The sequence below is a fragment of the Zootermopsis nevadensis genome, unplaced genomic scaffold (genome assembly GCF_977971745.1).
Source record: "Zootermopsis nevadensis isolate Lab colony 2312 unplaced genomic scaffold, Znev_1.0 Znev_ptg000024l, whole genome shotgun sequence".
NCBI lineage: Eukaryota > Metazoa > Arthropoda > Insecta > Blattodea > Termopsidae > Zootermopsis > Zootermopsis nevadensis.
The window spans coordinates 13576898-13596423 of record NW_028259156.1 but is presented as its reverse complement, the minus strand read 5'-3'; the positions used below and the strand labels follow the sequence as shown (position 1 = coordinate 13596423).

The 19526-nt window shown below is 38.2% G+C and overlaps 1 long non-coding RNA gene across 6 annotated transcripts in view; it reads right to left on the bottom strand.

Annotated features, from left to right (window-relative positions):
• The window catches only part of LOC110841323 (uncharacterized), a 498304-nt gene that overhangs the window by 127559 nt on the left and 351219 nt on the right, over positions 1 to 19526 (bottom strand). For all 6 annotated transcript variants that reach the window (XR_015536924.1, XR_015536925.1, XR_015536922.1 and 3 more), the window contains one exon: positions 9432 to 9508. This is a non-coding gene — a long non-coding RNA (uncharacterized LOC110841323). The remainder of the gene's footprint in view (positions 1 to 9431; positions 9509 to 19526) is intronic.

Here is a 19526-nt window from a genome sequence, read left to right as displayed (position 1 = left end):
GCTACCAGAATCATCACAGGTATAACCCAGTTTCAGTTTTCCCGCCTCACACCAATGGTTCGGACAAGAGTAACAGATATTGGCTATCATATTAGAAGTGGACAAAGTCGCGTGTCCTTGTCATCTTCTTCATCATACAACGAATGTGACAAATATTTTCGATCTTTTTAAGAAGTTATTCCATTACGTTGGGTTTGGATTCTTCACAGCGATGTGAATATACTTAATAGTCTTCTGGGTTGTTGTGCCGTGTGATATTTCGGCCGTATGTCAAAACGTCACAACAACCCAAAAGAACACGAATTATAGTTGTATTACGTGCTAGCTTAAAGCAAAATGAGTAGTCGCATATAGCTGTCTTCTGAGTTGTAGCAATTCCTTGTAGACTTACTACCTCCATCACGAATTATGACAGAGACAGCAAGGACCTTTAAAGCTCTGGTAGACTTCTATCAAACCAAATGGCGTTACAATCTAGCACATGACCAAATTTGGGCTTATCCGCCCTGAAAACAGCAAATCGTATATTTAGAATAGGTCAATTTCTCCTACTTTTCTATTTGGATAAGAAGTAGATATTTTCATTCAGTTCATTTGTCGGGGTGAAAGTACATTTCATATTTATATTGCAAGACTTATATCAGTTATTTCCGCGATTAGACAGTACGGTGCTGATTTGGCGTGCAGGAAGCCAGACACGGACTACGACCGACAAGATCATTGCTACATGCTAGGAAGCAGATAAACGGAAACGGAAATATGCAGCCTACATACCGGTCCCTGAAATACCTGCGCGAAGCCATGTCAAGTACGAGGAAGCCGTCCACGTTAACATTTTCAACTTTCCTCGTGTGTCAATCTAAAAAGTTGTAATCGGAAATCGCCCACTCAACAGCGGCATACTTTTATTGACTTCCTAAATTTAATTACGATTTTTTCCACTGTATTCGTCGAATAGAAGGGAGAAATGAAGTGGCGATACCTTAATTTAATACACTACCACAGCGTCTGACTGAAGAGACTTGAAAAACAAAGGGAAATTTCAGTTAGAAGAGCCGGCCCCAAAGTCCGACAGGCAAGTCCGCAACCACAGAATACGACGCAAACAGTATCATGTTAATTAGGTTAGTGGCCGCTTTGTCGTCGTCTCAATGAAATGTAAGTTAAATTAGTATAGTTCAATTATTCTCCTGAGTTCTGGAGGCTTCTGATATGGTCCTACTGTCAGTGTTGAACTCCGTGATTAACTTCTCACTAGGACTTACTGTGCTTATCCTAAACCATGTAACAATCAAAGAAGGTGCATTACTAAGAAAACAGTTACATCGTAACAAATTAATGAATTAATTATTCTATAATACTTTAGTGACTGTCTACGGACTGGACGACCGGGGTTTGATCCCCGACTGGGACAGGGGATTTTTCCTCTAGCCTCTGCACCCAGACCGACTCTGGGGCCCACCCAGCCTTCTGTCGAAAGGGTACCGAGGTCCTTTCCCGGTGGTTAATCGCGGTCGGGGCGTGATGTTGACCATACACTCCCATGTAGTGCCAAGGTCAAGAATTAGTAGGAACTATACCGCCTCTCTCCCTAAGCGCCTACATGGAGTGTAGTGAGACAGCTTTTACTCTATAATACTTTGTCGCTAGAAGTTTTATATATCCCCGAATATCGTTCTAATGTTGCACAAGTTGAATTATTGCAAAAAGATGGTAGGACATAACTCAAGGGACACAGAACGTGTCTGCAGTTATTAATAGTGATAATTTTTTGACGAATAATATAAATATTTTACAAATTACCGATAAATTTTTTACGAAACAATACGCAAGAAAATACAGATACATAATAGTTCGTGAACATGACACAAACTCAAATTCAATGTAGCACTACCTGGAACGGTTGGAGATAATCTCGTTGATTACAGCTGTTGGCATTGTCAGTTTTGCTAGCATATCATTCCAGGGTGACAGTGAATGTGGAACAGAACGTGTCTGAGAACACCAACAGAGCACCGAATTCGGCCACAATTCGTACTGAGGCTTGCCTTTTCACAACTAGTAGGAGTTTTACTAGCACGCGCGTATTTCAGTCCGGGGAGGGGGGGGGGGTTGTTTACGCCAACTCTGAAACATTGTGTGATGAAGAACAGGATGATACAGAAATAAATGCCTACAAAATATTGGTGGGGAATATCTTCGGAAAAGACCACTGAGGATAGGAGATAGATTAAGGAAGATCAGAATCGTGTTTAACGGAGTGATTGCTGACACAGTAAGCAAATGAATGCCTGCTACACGACCGCCTTTCGATTCCCGGCAAATTAATTAACTAATTTTTAATAGTTTAATATATATTTCTGAATAACTCTTCTAACATTAATCTTGCCTAAAACGAAACGAGGTAACTTATTATATAAAACGGACCGAGTAGGAAATACAAGGTTATTCTGAACTGTCTCCACACAAAACACTGAGCAACTTTTGAATACAAACATTAGATATGTGTGACTCAGCATTTACGGTTAAAACATCAATACCATGCGTGTTACTCCCAAAATCCACGAAGAAGATGAAAAAATTACGGTGTTTCATGCTCGGAGATCCACCGTAATTCTTAATTCGTTCCGGAAGATCACGCCTGTGTTAATAACTAACCAAACACGGACCTCCATCGTTCGCGACAAATGGAAAACCTAATTCACAATGAGCCGACAGTTGTAACAAAGTAATCTGCGAAATCTTGAACGCTACTTAACACAGCTAAACTACCAATCATTCCCGTAAAAAAAAGAATAAAAGTATTAAACTCTATCATTGATTGCGTTTCTGTACTTCACTGATTTCCTGACCGCCCGTTGTTCTGCTGTGTGAAACAAAAGATATCGCGTGAACTGCGCTTATGAGAAGTTTCCCGGCTAAATGCTCGGCTTTTGTTTAAATTCACGCCATAGTCGTCCTGAATTAAGTATAGCCTGAGAAGGAAGCATTCAAGTGCCTAAAGAATTTGCATAAAGTTACTACTACACTTAGAAGTAACAAGATACCAACTTTATGACTCGCAAAACTCTCTGACTACTTTTTAGAGTTAAAAAATTATAACTGTAGCCGAATGGATAGCATATTATAGTTTTGTGAACCTACTGCAATACAACAAAGACCGAGACATGAAATACTAGACCAATTTATACCCATTATTTAGTTGACCCAGAAAGAATCTATTAATAAAAGTCCAAGACTCATCGTGATCTGGCAAGCCCTACAACAGATAATACCGCGAGTCCTGTAAACTCCACACACATCAACAGAAGTGCTTAAGTTACGATTCATTTCGATAACATCCCTAACAGGAAACATATTAATTTGTATTATTTACAAAATATTATTACAGCGATTAAATGAAAGATGGTGAAACAAACGAAAATGAGAGATGTGAAATGCACACACAATTTTGGGTGGAACATTTGAAAAGCAGGAGATCATTTGGGAGATCTAAGGGTAGGATATGTTCTCAGGAACATTCTCATTAAAGACTGTACGAAATTAATACTCAATCGGGGTGAGAAACGTTCTGCAAAGTACACGTAATCAACTGAGTAATGCCCTTCTTGGGAAATTAGAAGTCTCTAAAAGTAGTCAGGGAATAATATTTTATTTAACCAAAAATTTCATTAACATGTTCACAAGACCTCATCACTGAAACTAGTCGTTAGCAACATGCATTAAACATACACCACCAATGATTATTTCTTCAGAGCCTATTTTAAAAACCATTAATTCGTAGCTCTCTCAACCGGGTTTCTCCCTTCCGTTTTCCGCCCAAAATTCCTGAATCATTTCTCATTTCCTCGCAGGTTTGTTACATGCCCTGTCCGGCCCGTTGATTATATCACCATAATAATAAAACGTGAAGCTCTGTCCCCCTTTACTTCCTCTCACCGAGTAATCTCCTCAAGAGTTTATTCTACAACACCCCCGATCTGAGATCATCTTCTACAAAAAGCTTATTTTGGCTTCTTCCTCTAAGATGCAAAATTATGTCTTCAAGTCAGTAAGCAAAATCATGTTTGTCGATGTTGTTCTGGGTCGTGACAACGTATAGGAGGCCTCGTATTTAGATAGTAACGTCCTGAAAATGCAAGCAATATGTTTCTTCGAAACTTCTGTGTCTACCTAGAGGTCCACATGGCAACACAACCCAGAAGAAAATGAACTTTATCGCAGTGTGAACCTCAGATTTCACAAAATATTGTTTACTTGTTAGATCTTCAGTTTCTGGGAAGTTTGAAGACACTAAAAATTATTTTGGGTGTTGAGAAATGACCCCGTGGCCTTCAATTTGTCGACGCGAATTGATTTACAGCCATCCTGCACTGAGGCGTCCTCTGTCAGGTATCGGCACGGATCCAACTGTCTGACCTGCCTCTGCCTCTTTACGCTTTCCTATCCCTGAACCGGATTTTCCCCTGTACATACAGCTACATTTCCAGGTTGCAAGGATAGTCTGTTCCCAACACTATTAATATTTCCTTCTTAAATTATCCAACGGGCATAAAAGCCCAAGATTGATTCTAAACTAGAAAACGGTTCGATTCCTAATACAAGCTTCAGGAATTTTAGTTTTAACCACAATCTCTATAACGCTTTATATGCTAAGTTACTGACTGCATAGAGACTTTTGTATGAATCAAAATAACATCACATTAAACAAAAGATATAGAATAGTTTCAGTTTGAAATATTGTAATGTGTCTTACAGACACGATAAATAACTTTTAAATATTCTTAACTGAATGGTAGCAAGCTGTACCATGAAGTCAATCTGCTCGTAACTCCACTGTCTAATTTGTATTTCTTACTGTGCATCCTAATTTCCTGACTATGTGATATTTTCGAAGCATTTACAAACCGTCTTGACGTTATATTACAATTTTTACCTGCATTCTGGAGACACGGGCGTTCGTGTTAGGGTACACATGTTAGTTTCTTTGTACTTATTTCTCGACTAACTTCCTTGCTAGTTTCTCATTTCTTCTGCATTCAGTTACACAGTTATCAGACAATATTGCAACATTGCACTTTTCTATTATCTGCATAAGGTATCTGTGACTCCTGGGTTGGCCTTTGACCAGCAGACTTGCCTGCTGAGAGCATCCAGACAGAGTGAAAACACAGAGTTCAGATCACATGTCATTTGCCCCAGACGCTGTTTCCTACATAATTATGCTGACTTGTCTCTTATGATCTGTAGTCCATCTTTCAGGCTACCAGAATAACTGACGAAGAGAACTCGATAAAGAATCCTAACGTCGGCAGTAGAGTGATGACAGGACATCCAGTGCCGAGGTCTGAGTGAGTATATGTGGAGCTTGGCTCCTTGGAATCATGGTGATGCCGTACTTATGGGCAGAGTAATATGCATATCAATATTTTTAATACGCTTTTGGATCCATCTTAAGTTCGTCTTCCCGTCACATCACGATGTGTCTTCTGGTTGGGAATGAAAGAGCTGAAAACCTTGTAGGCCCATATGAATAACACATCACGAAGCAAAGCCTGAAGTACAGCTGACAGCCATTAATCAAAATTAAGTTAGGGCGATAAAATCAATAGACATCAGATGAGCTGAGTATGTAGAACGTATGAGGAGATATTAAATGCGTATAAATTTTAGTCCGAAACGTTAAGGGAAGAAATAACTCGGAAGACCTAGCCAGACGATTTTAACCTATTTCAGTGTACTATCCCGGCAATCGCCCTTAATTATGCCCAGCATACTGTTCTGTATTAGAATGCGTACTGAAAGAGGAATTCTCGGCAATGTTGTATCTGAAACGAAGTTCCTTTCCTACCTTTGCAACACCTCGGTTTGAAACAAGTATGCACACAGTAGCAACCATTGGTTTACCCCTTGTCATACCCAGCCGACTGTAAAGTCTTGACAGCAAGCAGGCATGAACCAAGCCTCCGTCAGGAACTGGCAATCCACGTCACCAACCCTTTTCAAAAAATATTACAAACCGGTTGTCAAAATTGAAATCGCATTTTCAAAGGCGGTGTTACCAGAAAGTGGAAACTTATTACGGGTTGCTTAGATGTACTTTGAACTCGCAGACTGGGCAAGGAACGTCCTGACATTGTCGACATTCCTGGGTCAAAGTTTAGAATGTGCTAGTTCATGGGTATTGGAACGGAGCGTACAGTTATCACACACGTATGACCTTTCATGCTTCAAATAGCTTGCAATAAAGACGTTACTTCTGGCCAAAAATGACTGTAGGGATATGCAATCCAGTTTACGTAGGTTCGACTGTTGTCATTACTGATAACGCGAACACAAGTTTTAAAATCATTCTTACTCTTTCTGTACAAGTGTTTAATTGTTAAAAGGATGTTGAAAGGATATAACAGTTCCAAAAAGATGGGTTTTCACTTTACGTTGATATAATACAAACATCTACAAGTACTCGTAAAGCAAAATGTTTGAAAACGTATCTTAGCCAACTGTCAATTGGAGATTTATAAATCGTGAACTGGAAATATGTTTAGGCCGTGTGAGTTATCAGATGCAATTTAGCTCATGGGCTAGCCTGCTCATATTACAGATAAAAATAACTTATATAATTAGCTTAGCATTAGTACAATTAGTAATAATAAAATTTATTTTCTTCTTGTAAAGAACTCATTACATAAGGCAGGTTATATCAAAACGTTAAATTTCTTGTACGCAATATCAAAGGTGAGATTTAAGATTCTTACGGCGATGAGTACGAGGATATCTGTCTTCTGGGGTGTTGCGCCGAGTAGTCCGGTAGAAGCTTAACGACGTTTCAGAGGTGTTTACTCTCGTAAACGCCGATAAACTTCTACCAGACCATACGGCACAACATCACAGACTACAATCATGTTCATACTAGGCTCCGTGAAAACCTGAATCTAAAAAAGGCAGGCAGGTGTTAAAAGTTTTGGGAAAAAAGTCAGAATAGAAGGTAAAGAAAATTAAATTAATCTATAGATTACATTTTTAAAGTAGAGAAACCATTGCGTATAATATATAATACATAAAGAATAACATTCGCTCAGTATGAATTCCCATTCTGTTGATACAAGCCATCAATTGTCATAGCATGTGTCTAATGATAGGGAAACCTGACGTTATACGCACTGTAAATATGCACAGTGAACTGGGTGTTCGGTTACACTATTCATCGCTATTTACAGCACGAACTCATCCTTTCATTGCCTACACAGGGAAATAAATTAGGCTAATCTACATAAAGAAAACCAATAAAATACAATTTAATGTGCAAAGACGGCTGCTGTCTCACTGTTTCAATACTCTCTTCTAGGGGTCAATGACCTACATGTAGACCTACAAAACAGATAATTAGGTATTTCTCTGCAACGCCAGCTGTGGGATTTCCGACTGATTACGTCTGCTAAATGTGTATTCAGTGTATATTTATATCTGAAAGGTATTTATCTACGAACTATAAGACGTCAAATAGCATAATTTTTGTGTGGTAAATTACGTTCCTCAATACTCCTAAAATTATGCAGAAAATGGAGACCAGCACGACCAACTGGAAGTCAGACGTCTACAAAAGCAGTCAGCACATACTTTTAAAAATGTGCGTGCGAGCTCGCAGCTCATTAACACATTTTCGCACATAATACGGTCAGCGGTATCAATTAAAGAAAAGTTTAGCATGAACCGAAGAATTGGAAACGTGCATAAACTTTATTCTTTAAACCTCAACGTAACAGATCACTAGCAAGATTTAGGCGTATTTATTTGTTTATGGTTTATTTAACGTCGTTCTGAATAGCTGATGATTATATGAAGATTCATGAGAAATAAGTTAGAACGTATTTAGTAGGTGATCGCGACTTGATTTAATATTATCTGGTACGTGCTGGAGTGGTTGAGAAAAACTACAAGAGAAAACAAACAGGACAGCTATTCTTTGGGCTAAAATTTAAACCCTGGACCAAATTAACATAAAAAGGAGGTACAAACCATTGGACCGCGAGGCTTTCTACCTACTGTTAGAAGAGAATGCAACATTAATATGAATCTTGATGCTGTGGACGGGGATCAATTAATTCAGAAGAGAATTAAGTGAAGGATAAACATGGTAGCATGTCTTTGTAAAGGCATGTAATTTCCTTACCATCTAAATTACTGAAAGACGCTACATTGTGACAGGAGAATTCTTAATTAATTAGTTATCAGACACAGTGAAAGAAAAGCTCTTTGCCATCCCACAGAGTGGTTTGTGTCGTATTTGAGAATCGTATTAATCGGTAAAAGTTTACATAAGTGACGGTCAAAAAATAGTCATTTTACTGATGTGAGATTCAAGAAGTTGACTTTAGCAAGCCAGAATATTTAAGAAACGCAATTAATTATGATAAATATTTTCTCTCTGTCTAAGTGGCAACGTAAACCTCGTTAATTTACATTTATATTCTTAGGGCACATAACCTTATATTTCACTCACTTTACATAAATTTTGCTTTACCAGTAACCCCATCTTCTGACAACAGCACTCCACATACCGGGACACTGATGCACAATCTGCCCATAAGAACTTTGAAGTTTCCGTACAGAAACGGAACCAACTCATCTTCTGCTATTTCCCATCAGCCATCATCGAAGCAGTTAGCGCCGGCTTCTTACCGCGGAGGTCCAAGCTCACGCTAAGATCAGTCCATATAGGATATGTGGTGGGATGGGTGTTTTTGTTATCCGAGTTCTTCGGATGTCCCCTGTCAATTTCATTCCACCGGTGCTCCATATACATTAATGAACCATATGAAGGATTGACAAAGGGTCTGTTAGCGGCCCATTTCCACATAGACAATCTCACCCCATCGCAAAAATAAAAGACAGAAGATAAAGTCATCTAAATTATTTATAGACGCTTGATTGGAATCTTATGACGAGGAAACCGGAATAAAACAAATTAGATGAACATAGAAGGACTTGAACCAACGAACAGAGTACAATATGAACGAAGTATTTACGTCTCTGAAACACTGGTATCTACCTACAAGTCCACACGACGTTAAAATCCAGAACAACATAGACAATCAAGACAAGAAACTTCTGAATATGTAGGACCAGTAGCGTCTTATGTTACTACTTCATGTTAAATCCAGTTTCGTACGAAGAAATCCTTATGTATTATGATTCTGTTGCGTATTATTGTTCAAACTAATCAAACACACAGTAGCTACTGACTTGACCAATTCACACATGGAATGTCAGCATTGTTGACAGAGTAATACCAAAGTCTGGGAGCAGTTTTCTTCAATTATCACATGAAAATGAATTGTTCAAACTTATGGTGGATACATACACATGGTAGCATCATACATATGTACTTAATGTTAGTGTCACCAAAAACAATAATAATATTGTCCTACCTTATTGTCTGGTGGAGAACTTACAGCTCTGTACGGTAAACATTTGTAGCTAGTAGCGTTGACACGTGTAGTACCAACTGAAACAAACATACCATATCCAATTCATTAGTGGATGTAAAATACGCGTTGGTAGAGCTTCTGTCCGAACCAACAGAATAACCGTGGACCGACCGCACCCAAACTTCAATGTTTACAAAGATGTTCATAAACAGATTTCTGGGAACACTTCTTTTAAATCAGAATATTTCCTTTTGGTTGACATAAATATTTTATTCTGTGTTGACTACACCATGAATTTTAAAAGATAAGTATTTCTCATACTGTGGTGCACGTACCACGAACGTCAGAAACATTTACATAATAGAAACAAAGAAGGGAGACATTAATATATTTTTGTACGGACTGTAAGTTATAAACAAACATTTGTGCAAAATTTTTATTATTATTACATAACAGTATTGTTTTGTTGCATTTATAATATATATATTAATTCAATAATGATACAGCATAAAACATAACCCTTCATTAATTTGTTCTTTATTTTTGAGACAATCTGATATTTAAGCTACTTTAACATAACCAGTGAACATTTCTGAAACCATTACCTTATTGGGAAGAATTTAATAGATTGTATTCCATTGTCGACCAATGCACAAAATGTAAATGCGTGGCCGATTACAATCCCCGGCTACTTTTCTCTTTATTAATTAACTCCAGATATGTTATGGGCATTGTGGCGAAATGAAAATTACCAGCGTTCGACTGAGAATGGAGCCCCTGTTGTATAGTCCACAGAAAATAATTTTAATCACTTTACTACCGCTGCTTTGTACTATATACTCACTTTCTATGCTCAGGTATTTCACTGCAGGCTCATCAAGTGAAAATTTATCATAACTCCGCTTAATGAATTTTATTCCTATCTTCATACTCACAGATTCATCACCGCCACAACAAAAGTACCGCCATAAGACCCTACCTTGCCCGATTTTCGTTCTAAAGAGTGAAATATTTCACTAAAATAAATTCACATGTCGTCTTCTTTGTCCAAGCCGTAAAGTATTTCACATTTTGCCAACGGGAGATGTCGCTTCTGTACAAGCAGGAGTCAGGAGTCAGAACCTTGTCGAGAGTTCAAACTAGGGACTCAAATCATTTTTCTAGGTTTTATGCGTCTTAGCATAAAACAACCAGTTTCTTTCAAATCCCTTGCAGCTAACCATATTTCCATCTATACCAAAAACCACGACTGATTTGAACTTCTGATTCGTATTCAAGAAACTCAGGATTATGCACGCTTGGATGCTGTTCTGGTAATCTTCAATGTTTTCCTCAATCCGTCGAGGTAAATGCTCAGATAGTAATTCACATCATTTTAATCGTAATACTTTCCAATTAGTGAGATTTCAGGTTCTCACAGCCGCTAGTACGAAGACGAGTGTCTTCTGGGTTGTTGCAAATGTTTGCCAACCTTTCAGAGGTGATTGCTACCTCAGGATCAGGGCAATATCATCGCATTTATATGGAGACAGGGGCACTTCTGAAACGTCGGAATACTTCTACCAGACTATACGGCGTAACAACTCAGAAGATAGCCATCTTCATAATTCACATTTGGTGGAATATTCGCAGTTGAAAACCTCTTCCCAATAAACCGCAGTGAAACGTTAAGTCATTATTCATGTTTTCACATAATCCCATTAAACACTGCATAACGTTTTACTTTGTGAAGTAGAACTTAATGCACCACTCTTTCCAGAAATTATGCCACAGGTACCGATCGGTAGGATTTCTTCAGCCAAGTCATCGGAAGAAAGAATTTGAAGTTAAAGCATAACAAAAGAAGGGGTGAGACTATCCATTGTAATGTTGATGTCAGGACGGAATTAGACAAGCAGAACATTTGAAGAACAAGATAGTGTTTTCAGCTTGGTATTCACAATCGTTTCTCATTAGAATTTCTGAGAAACAGAAGGTCAATAATCCCAAGAAACTGAGATCATAAGATAAACAAATCTTTTACTTATTCCTTAAACAAACATAACTATGCAGTTTTTCATGCAGCGTGTTTAAGACTGGTTTAGACTATCAAATATTTTATTCGACAACAACATAAATTACAAACAGCCAAATTTACAAGAGCGTCCAATAACATTAATTCTGACATAACAGGAATAGTTTTCAAGCGAAATAAATACTTATTATTGTTTGTAATTTATATAAAAACTAACATTTTTTACTGACAGGTATGTGTGTAAAATTACCATAAAGTGTTACATTTTTATTATAATTTTGCAACATGTAATAAACAATCATAAACAAAATATTTCCTTGTCATAAGTAAAATGTTACTTCCTCATAAGACCTTTGAAGAAGAAATGTCACAAGTGAATTGTTACCTCTTATCAAGGAATAAATTTACTACCGTATCTGTTGCGTGAGATTCCATTTCAGAACAACGGTATGGCTATTCGGTTTTCGCCTACTGCGCGGTCTGAAGGGTCTGAATCGATAACCGGTAGGAGCAGAAAGTTTTTCTTCTCTACAAAGTGAAGACTTGACATAAAGCCCTACAGAAATTCACCCAATTGGCACAGGAGCCTCTTTCACACAGGCCAACAATTTCGATTCAAATGTTTATGTTGAACTATAACGTCACAGAACTAGTTATTAATGTCGCCCAATACACTCTTTATGTAACCCTTGCAGGATAATATTCCTTAATATTGTCTCCAAAGTATGCACACTCTTTGAAGTCATTACATTCTTTCCACAAAGTAAAAGATAATTTTTCAGAAAAAAAAACAGTGTTTGTAACGAATGCAGTAAAATAATCATTTAGTGTTGTTGAAAGTGAAGAAACTTTGTGTTGAAAGAATTCCTCATTTGCTCTTATGCTGGACCTTGCGTATTTATTACTATCTTTCTAAGAGTTTTAGAATTTAAACATTTTCAAAAACCATTTGGTAGCTGTCGCTCTGGGAATACATTTAAATGAAATTTTCTAATACCTGGACCTTAGACCTTACTCGGATGAATCTTTTAATAATTGATGTATCATAAATATGAGTCTAACAGGGCCTATGGAGAATGCACAGCAAGTCCCTTAGTAGCTCTATACGTTTTTTTATATTTCCTGCACCTACAAATGTGTACGAAATCGAGCGGTGCCCACTTCTGATTGGGTTTTATGATTAACTTGAAATCTGAAAAAAAAAGTAAATCAAAATGTAGATATCATGTCCAAATTACCTATCAATAATATTTTATGACCTTTGACATATTTACAAAGTACTTTCAGTCATTCCGCCTAACTGACAGCTATCTAAGAGAGCAAACTCATCGATCCGAGGTTATTTCGAATGGAACCGCACCCTCAATCCGTCAACTCATGGAACCAGAAAGGTGACCAGACAACAGAACAGAAATGGCTGCAAAACTCTGGACTGGACACTGATAATCTGACGTTCAACTTTCTATAAACAACACGTACATATTTGTCAGAAATCATTGGAGTCGTGTCACAAGGAGAGACAGACGACACAGGGGACTTCCCTGCCATCGTCGTTTCTGATGTGTGGGTGTTGGCGCTCTGATGCCGGACGTCCGTCGGGTTGGACCAGTGAACTTCCGGTCGACCTTCGCTTCTAATCACGAGGCCAGTTCTAGTGCCTCTCCCCCAGGATATTGCTCATGGTATGCTATTTACTTGTGGTGCGGTTTGTTGCAACGTGTGACCAGAACAGCCTCAAAATCTGCCATGACCTAAGCGTTCACACGTCTTTATATAGGGAATACGAAAGACAGGAGGATCGAACCTCATACTTAACAAGACCGTAAAATTTTAAAAATTCATTAAGATATTAGAACAATACATTTTACACCACGTCTAATTTTCTTATTGGAAAATCAGTATTAAGTACAGTTTCATCATCTGTGTGAGCCGTTATTGTGTCTCTCGTACTAAACAACTATTTCACCATTGGGCAGATCTTCATCAAACTTGGTATCAGCAGCACATCAATACAGGTCGGCTGCTGCGCCAAATACCTGGTGCTTGTCCGACAAAATCATCTCTCATCATCTTTATATAGAATTCGAGTAGTAAATTATTAAATGAAAATGTATCAACTGAAAAGGTTTTATCTTATAAATACACAAAAATTCCAAACGACAGGTGAATAGCTGTGGGATTAAACACGGATTAAAAGAAGAGAAGATAAACAGAGAAGTGTAAAATACGGATATAATTGGGGAAATCCTCATAAAATGCGACGATTTACAAAGGATATGGGAACAAGCTGTCGTGAACATTTTACAAGAACAGAATTTGTTTGGATGCACAAAAGAAAAACACGAGAAAACTCAAACAAGGCAGTTGGCCCTGGGCTAACAACGAGGCCGTGAAATTCAGACTGCGGCACTAAATTCGTCAGATAACTCGTGGGTTTTCCTCAGTTATTTCGATTGAATGTTTGTTCTTTGGTTCGGTAGAATACAGCTACAAGATAGTCACACGGGTTATTCCACGTGATCATCTAAACTACTGACTTACCGACTAAAAATATTGGACAAATACACGAATAAACACCATACATCTAAGCCTATTAGTTTATTTAAGTACGCTTTATTAACTGCTTAAACCACCTTGGTACTTTCGCAAGAAAACCCCGAAAGGGATCACGACGGTCAAGCTGACTATTGACGATAAAAGAATTAATTTCTTAGGTTTTACAATTCTAAACGATATTACGAACGCTGGATTTGAAAAAAAACGTGAAAAAGATTGTGACCTGATTTGAGGTACAATCTTAGAATCTGCGAGGAAGAAATGAAAGAATAGAAAATCTTAGTAGCGTTAGGTTGTCTCCGGATCAAGAATCGAACCGAGGTGGTCTAGAACAGAGACAAGTCTCACTACTGTTTTCGGTATAATTAGAACAAAAGAAATACGATGTTCGCACGTCATGACGTAGCGGACCATCCAGTGTTCTGTGCACTGGTAGCAACAAAGATCTGATTGAAATCGCGTTTATGAAACAAATCTCCCAAGACAACGGTGTAAGAATATTCAAACCACTCCCATGTTTAAATAAATACTATATTTTAACGTTTCTCTGATATTACCGTTTGAAATCTCACTTTCGTAATTTCCATTTAAATTGAACAGGTGTTGTTTATTGTTTACACAACAATGCTAATGAAATACACTAAAGGAAAAGAGAAAAAACACTCAGTCAAGATACCAAGGCCATTTCACCAAGCAACTAAGCATATAGTACGTCCATCAACATTCGAGCGATGTCTTGATGTACAATGATACGCATGGTTTGATGAAACCTGGCTGGAAACTGCCTTGCTTATCACTCACATAGCCCGCAATCCTTTGAGTCCTGTCTCCGCCTCAAAACAACGTATAATTTCGCATGTACTGCAACTAGAATGTTAGTTCCAATTCACATACTCATTGGTCCACGATGACGTTTAAATAAACTAAATGTAGGTTAGGGCTGTAACCTTAATATACCGCTGGAGAAAGACGAGGTTGACCCACAATGCACTCTTTCAGTGGGACTGTATGATCTCTGCGAGAGCGGAATGGTAACGAGAAACTTACGGTGAGCTTTAAAGCGCTGTTATTTGCGCAAATAATAATCGGCTATTATAGACACAAACACCACGTATCTTATCAAAGGAAAATTGTATGGACATTGTCTTAATGTCGATGTTGGCCTCGTTGGTTGTAATGTCGTGTGGTAGGTAGATACAAACATGTTGGAGGAATGTATCCATATTCAGCCTTGAAGATGAAGTCGACGTGTTACTAGGAAACGTTAGTGTCCACCTAAACGTCCACATGACGTTTCAACACAGAAGACCTATATACACATCTTCATCGCAGTGACAACCTCGGCGGTCAGTACGCAGACTCTGCCCTCTGGGTTGTAGCACCGTGTAGTCTAGCACAGTGGTTTCAACCTGGGGTACGCGTACCCCCGTGGATACGCGAAGACATCTTAGGGCGTACGTGAAATTTAAATAAAAAATATTATTTTATGATAAACACTGAATAATCAGTAATGTAATTTATTTAATTTATTTTAGATGTAGATTATATAATATGTATAACTTGAATTATACACCAACATCTTTGGGGGTACAAAGTTGAAGATAAATTATATCTGGGGGTACGCGAACAAAAAATAGTTGAATACCACTGGTCTAGCAGACGTTTAGCAAAAACAGTTTCAGAGGTCCTTTCTGATGATGGAGGCAGGAAGAGCCTCTGAAACGTTGGTATACGTCTACCAGACTACACGGCGCTACAGCCCTGAAGGCAGCCATATGATTAAAAATCTCTTCACTTGGAGCGATAAAACACGAAATAAAAAGAAATACGGAAGTAAGGACAAGTGAGTGAGTGGTCGTTACTGCTGAAACCCCGAGCAAGCCTGTGGTATGACCAGGAGCTGTGTGAAACAGCGGCAAAGGTTTAACGGGTCCTGACGTTGACAGAGGTGACGGGAGGGCCATATGCCGCGTGGAGAGGCTTCACGCTCGACCGTAAGACAACTGACAGTTGCCATGCCAACCAAAAGTTCGCGACTACGTACATCCTGCAATATTGTTCACAGCTGAACTTGACGGCTGAGTGAGAACAATAGAAAGGGCATAGGCCTAAACATGACATACCCGTTCAAACCCAGGGGCTTATAAATAATTCCTACGAGGGTGTATGAGATATAATTTAATATTTTCTCCAGCACTGTATAAGCCGGATCATGAAAGCGATCACCTGTCGCCACATATTGTCAAGATTATGTTGGGTGTTCTGAAATTTTACAAGTCACTCTAGAAATTTTTTGTTTTGTTTTGTTTTGTTCTCGTAGTCACATTTAACTCTTCAAGGTTTATACTACTCTCACTCACAAGCAGATATTTTCTGTGCATTCACTTCAAACCTGAACTAAAAAGCAAATCTCCTGTATCCTAGCACCTGCTGAGATTGGCGGTCTTTTGTCGACTAGAGGATAAATATTTAGTGCACAAAGTGTATTTAAATTACGTGCTGAACTATTTGAAAACTTTTTTTGAAATTCAGGTATAAATTTATTTTAATTTTAAAAGAAAAATGAATATATATATATATACACACACACCCCTTACTAATTTTCCAGAACACACACAAATATACTTCTCTGCTGGTAGAAAAAATGCAATTCTACTTTAAACAGAATTCTGTTTCAAATTCTTTACTTCATGAAACAGCCAGGAAATGTAAGTGTCATTCAGGAAACATAGAGGCTTATTTTTAAACTGAAAGATTTATCAGTAAAACTATATTATTTGCAATTTGTTAGTAAAAATACATAGAAAACAACGACTTAAGAGTTCTGGAGCCCAGGACTTTACAACTGTAAGGAAAGAAATTGAAGTATCTACGTAGTGGAACATTACAGAAGTTTGCATGCTAAATAACCTTGTATTTAATTTGTATGGTTCGTTTAAGCTATGACGCATAAAACTCAAGGTCTCCTCCATGGGCCATCGGAGAGACGAGACTGACAATTTTAAAACTAGTTCAACATAACTATGCTTATCGTGTCGAGAAAATCTACATACAACAAGGAAAATGTCAGTGTGAACGCAACATGATGATACAGTACCTGAGAGACTGAGGCCTACTTAACATGGAGCAAACTCCATCAGAAGCCAGTAGTTACTCAGCTGGTCAACAAATTCCCTGCTTTTTGTGGGGCGCGAAGTAAAAAAGCCCACTATCGAACACTATCCTAAGCCTGCTGAACTCACTTTTCACATTCACGACCTGCGTTTAGGCTCGTTCACAACCCTGCAGAGTGCCTACTAACATCGCGTTGTCCGTCTGTCTGTAAGTAAATAGCAATGCAAGAACGACTGAATTCTTATCCCCGAACTAGACGGAGATAAGTGTTGAGCTTCACGTTCCACCTGCTTTTACGCCTTGTTTGTATTGGATCGAACGCTTGTGATTGTCAGAGCTCGTCTTCCTCTGCCGGGAATCGAACGCCGATCGTCCGGTCCATAAGCTAAGAAATTCAGTATTTGAGAAGTTTAGCAACACTACGAATACTAACCAATCAATACGTTCTTGGTTCAGGATTACTGACTAACGCCTGTATCTATTTCAGAAAAATTAAAAATAACAACTGTTTTGTTTTAATTTCCTGTTTAATAAAAATTACCTTCTAAAGAAATCGAGGAAACTTCACAATCGAGAAATTTGTGGCAACACTTCCCACCAGCAGCAACTTCTGCCTCAATCGACCAGCGAGCGAGTCTTAACGTTTAACTTTTCCGCATCGCTGGCTCTGCTAATGCATTTCTCTTCCCCACAACTGATGTGATGTTCACTGTCATCGTCATCGTGACAGCCCCTGTGACGAATCAAATGTTGACCCACTAACATCATCACCTACTACAAACTTCATTCCAACGATTCTCGAAACTAGCTTCTTTTATTTTACGGTAATTTATGAGCAATTTCCTCAACCGCATCTCGAGAGCAATTTACAAGTTCGTATTAGTGGTTGGCCACCTTCAAGCGAGACACATGCGTACCTACTCCTTATCAGAAACAGGTGTTTGAGGAATGGCTGTTTTGATGAATACCGTTAAGTTCAAAGTAAAGTACTGTTTCAAGTGGGTAATGATTGCCGAAATAATTCGCTTCTTTAAGCTAAGTGAATTTTAACACCAGGAGCATAGTTTACTTTCTATTGAAGTGGTAAAGTACTGGGTAACAGTTAAAAACACGTAGCACTTTACATTTTTAATTAGGCCTACTTTGACGTTTCAGATTCTGCTTTAGATTAAATGATTAACGTGTCAGCACCATATTGTCTTAAAAAGAAAATGTCTCCTGTGCTGATGAAACTGCGCTAGACGTTTTGGGGGTGAGTGTTGAAATTATGACGATTAAAAATACAGGCTAGAACATATTTCACTTTCGTGGAAGTTGACTCCATTGAACTTAACCTATGCACAATACACACGGCAATGACGTGTTTTGATTTGCACAGTGAAACACGTATTTTCATAAGCAGCGGTCTTGACTCCAGCAGCTAAAATTGTCTGTCTCCACGAGCTGAACTGGCGGGGCATATTTTAGGGCTTATTCAGTTTCTACATTATTTAAAGATGCTTATTTATTGATCAATGCTTGATTTTGTAACGACTGCCTTCAAATACGAGTAAGTATAATTTGAGATTCTCACGGCGGAGAATACGAAGATGACTAACTTCTGGGTTGTAACGCCTACCATGACCAAGGCGAAACCAATCGCCCTGATGATGGACACAGCGTTGGCGAACAGCTAAGGCGGTACAACAGAGTAGATAACCACTTTCAAATACGACTGACTATACTGCATGGAAACATAGGACGTTTCGAAACGTCGAATTTTGAACGATGTTTTAAGGAACCACGGACTTCCTTAATTTATATACTATCCCAACATCTGTCCGGGGGAATCATGAACACCATACAAGACTTAGGCTATCCGGTTTCAAGGATCAAGCGTCCTGGTTACTTAGCAGCCAAAGGCAAAAAAACACAGGCCTACTAATTCCTCAGAACTAAAGTCGATTTAAAACTTCATCTAAATCTGCGTCTTGAAAATATCCTGGTTCAAAGGTTCAAACTCGAGCATTATTAACATGATGAAAGAACAATTTATACACAGGAAAAATTTCAGCAGATATATAGCACATGAAAATTCCCATTTGAGTTCGATAATTTATAAAAATATAATTTCTTATAATGTCTCTAGAATTACACAATTAATAACATATGATATAAATTAAATGTTTTCATTGTTTTCAGCACGGTAGCGAAAATTTATGATCTCCAAGCATATTAAACATGCATTTATTATCGAAGTTAACATATTAATTATTCGAGATAGTGCTAGATTATAAATTCTTCATTATATACGTTCTACTTTTAGAATAGAAGTATACTGTGTTTAATTATAATTGTGGCCCAACGAATTGTAACTGACAGGTCGTCATGATCGTATCACGTTTCCCCTCTGTTCACACTTCACACAAAGA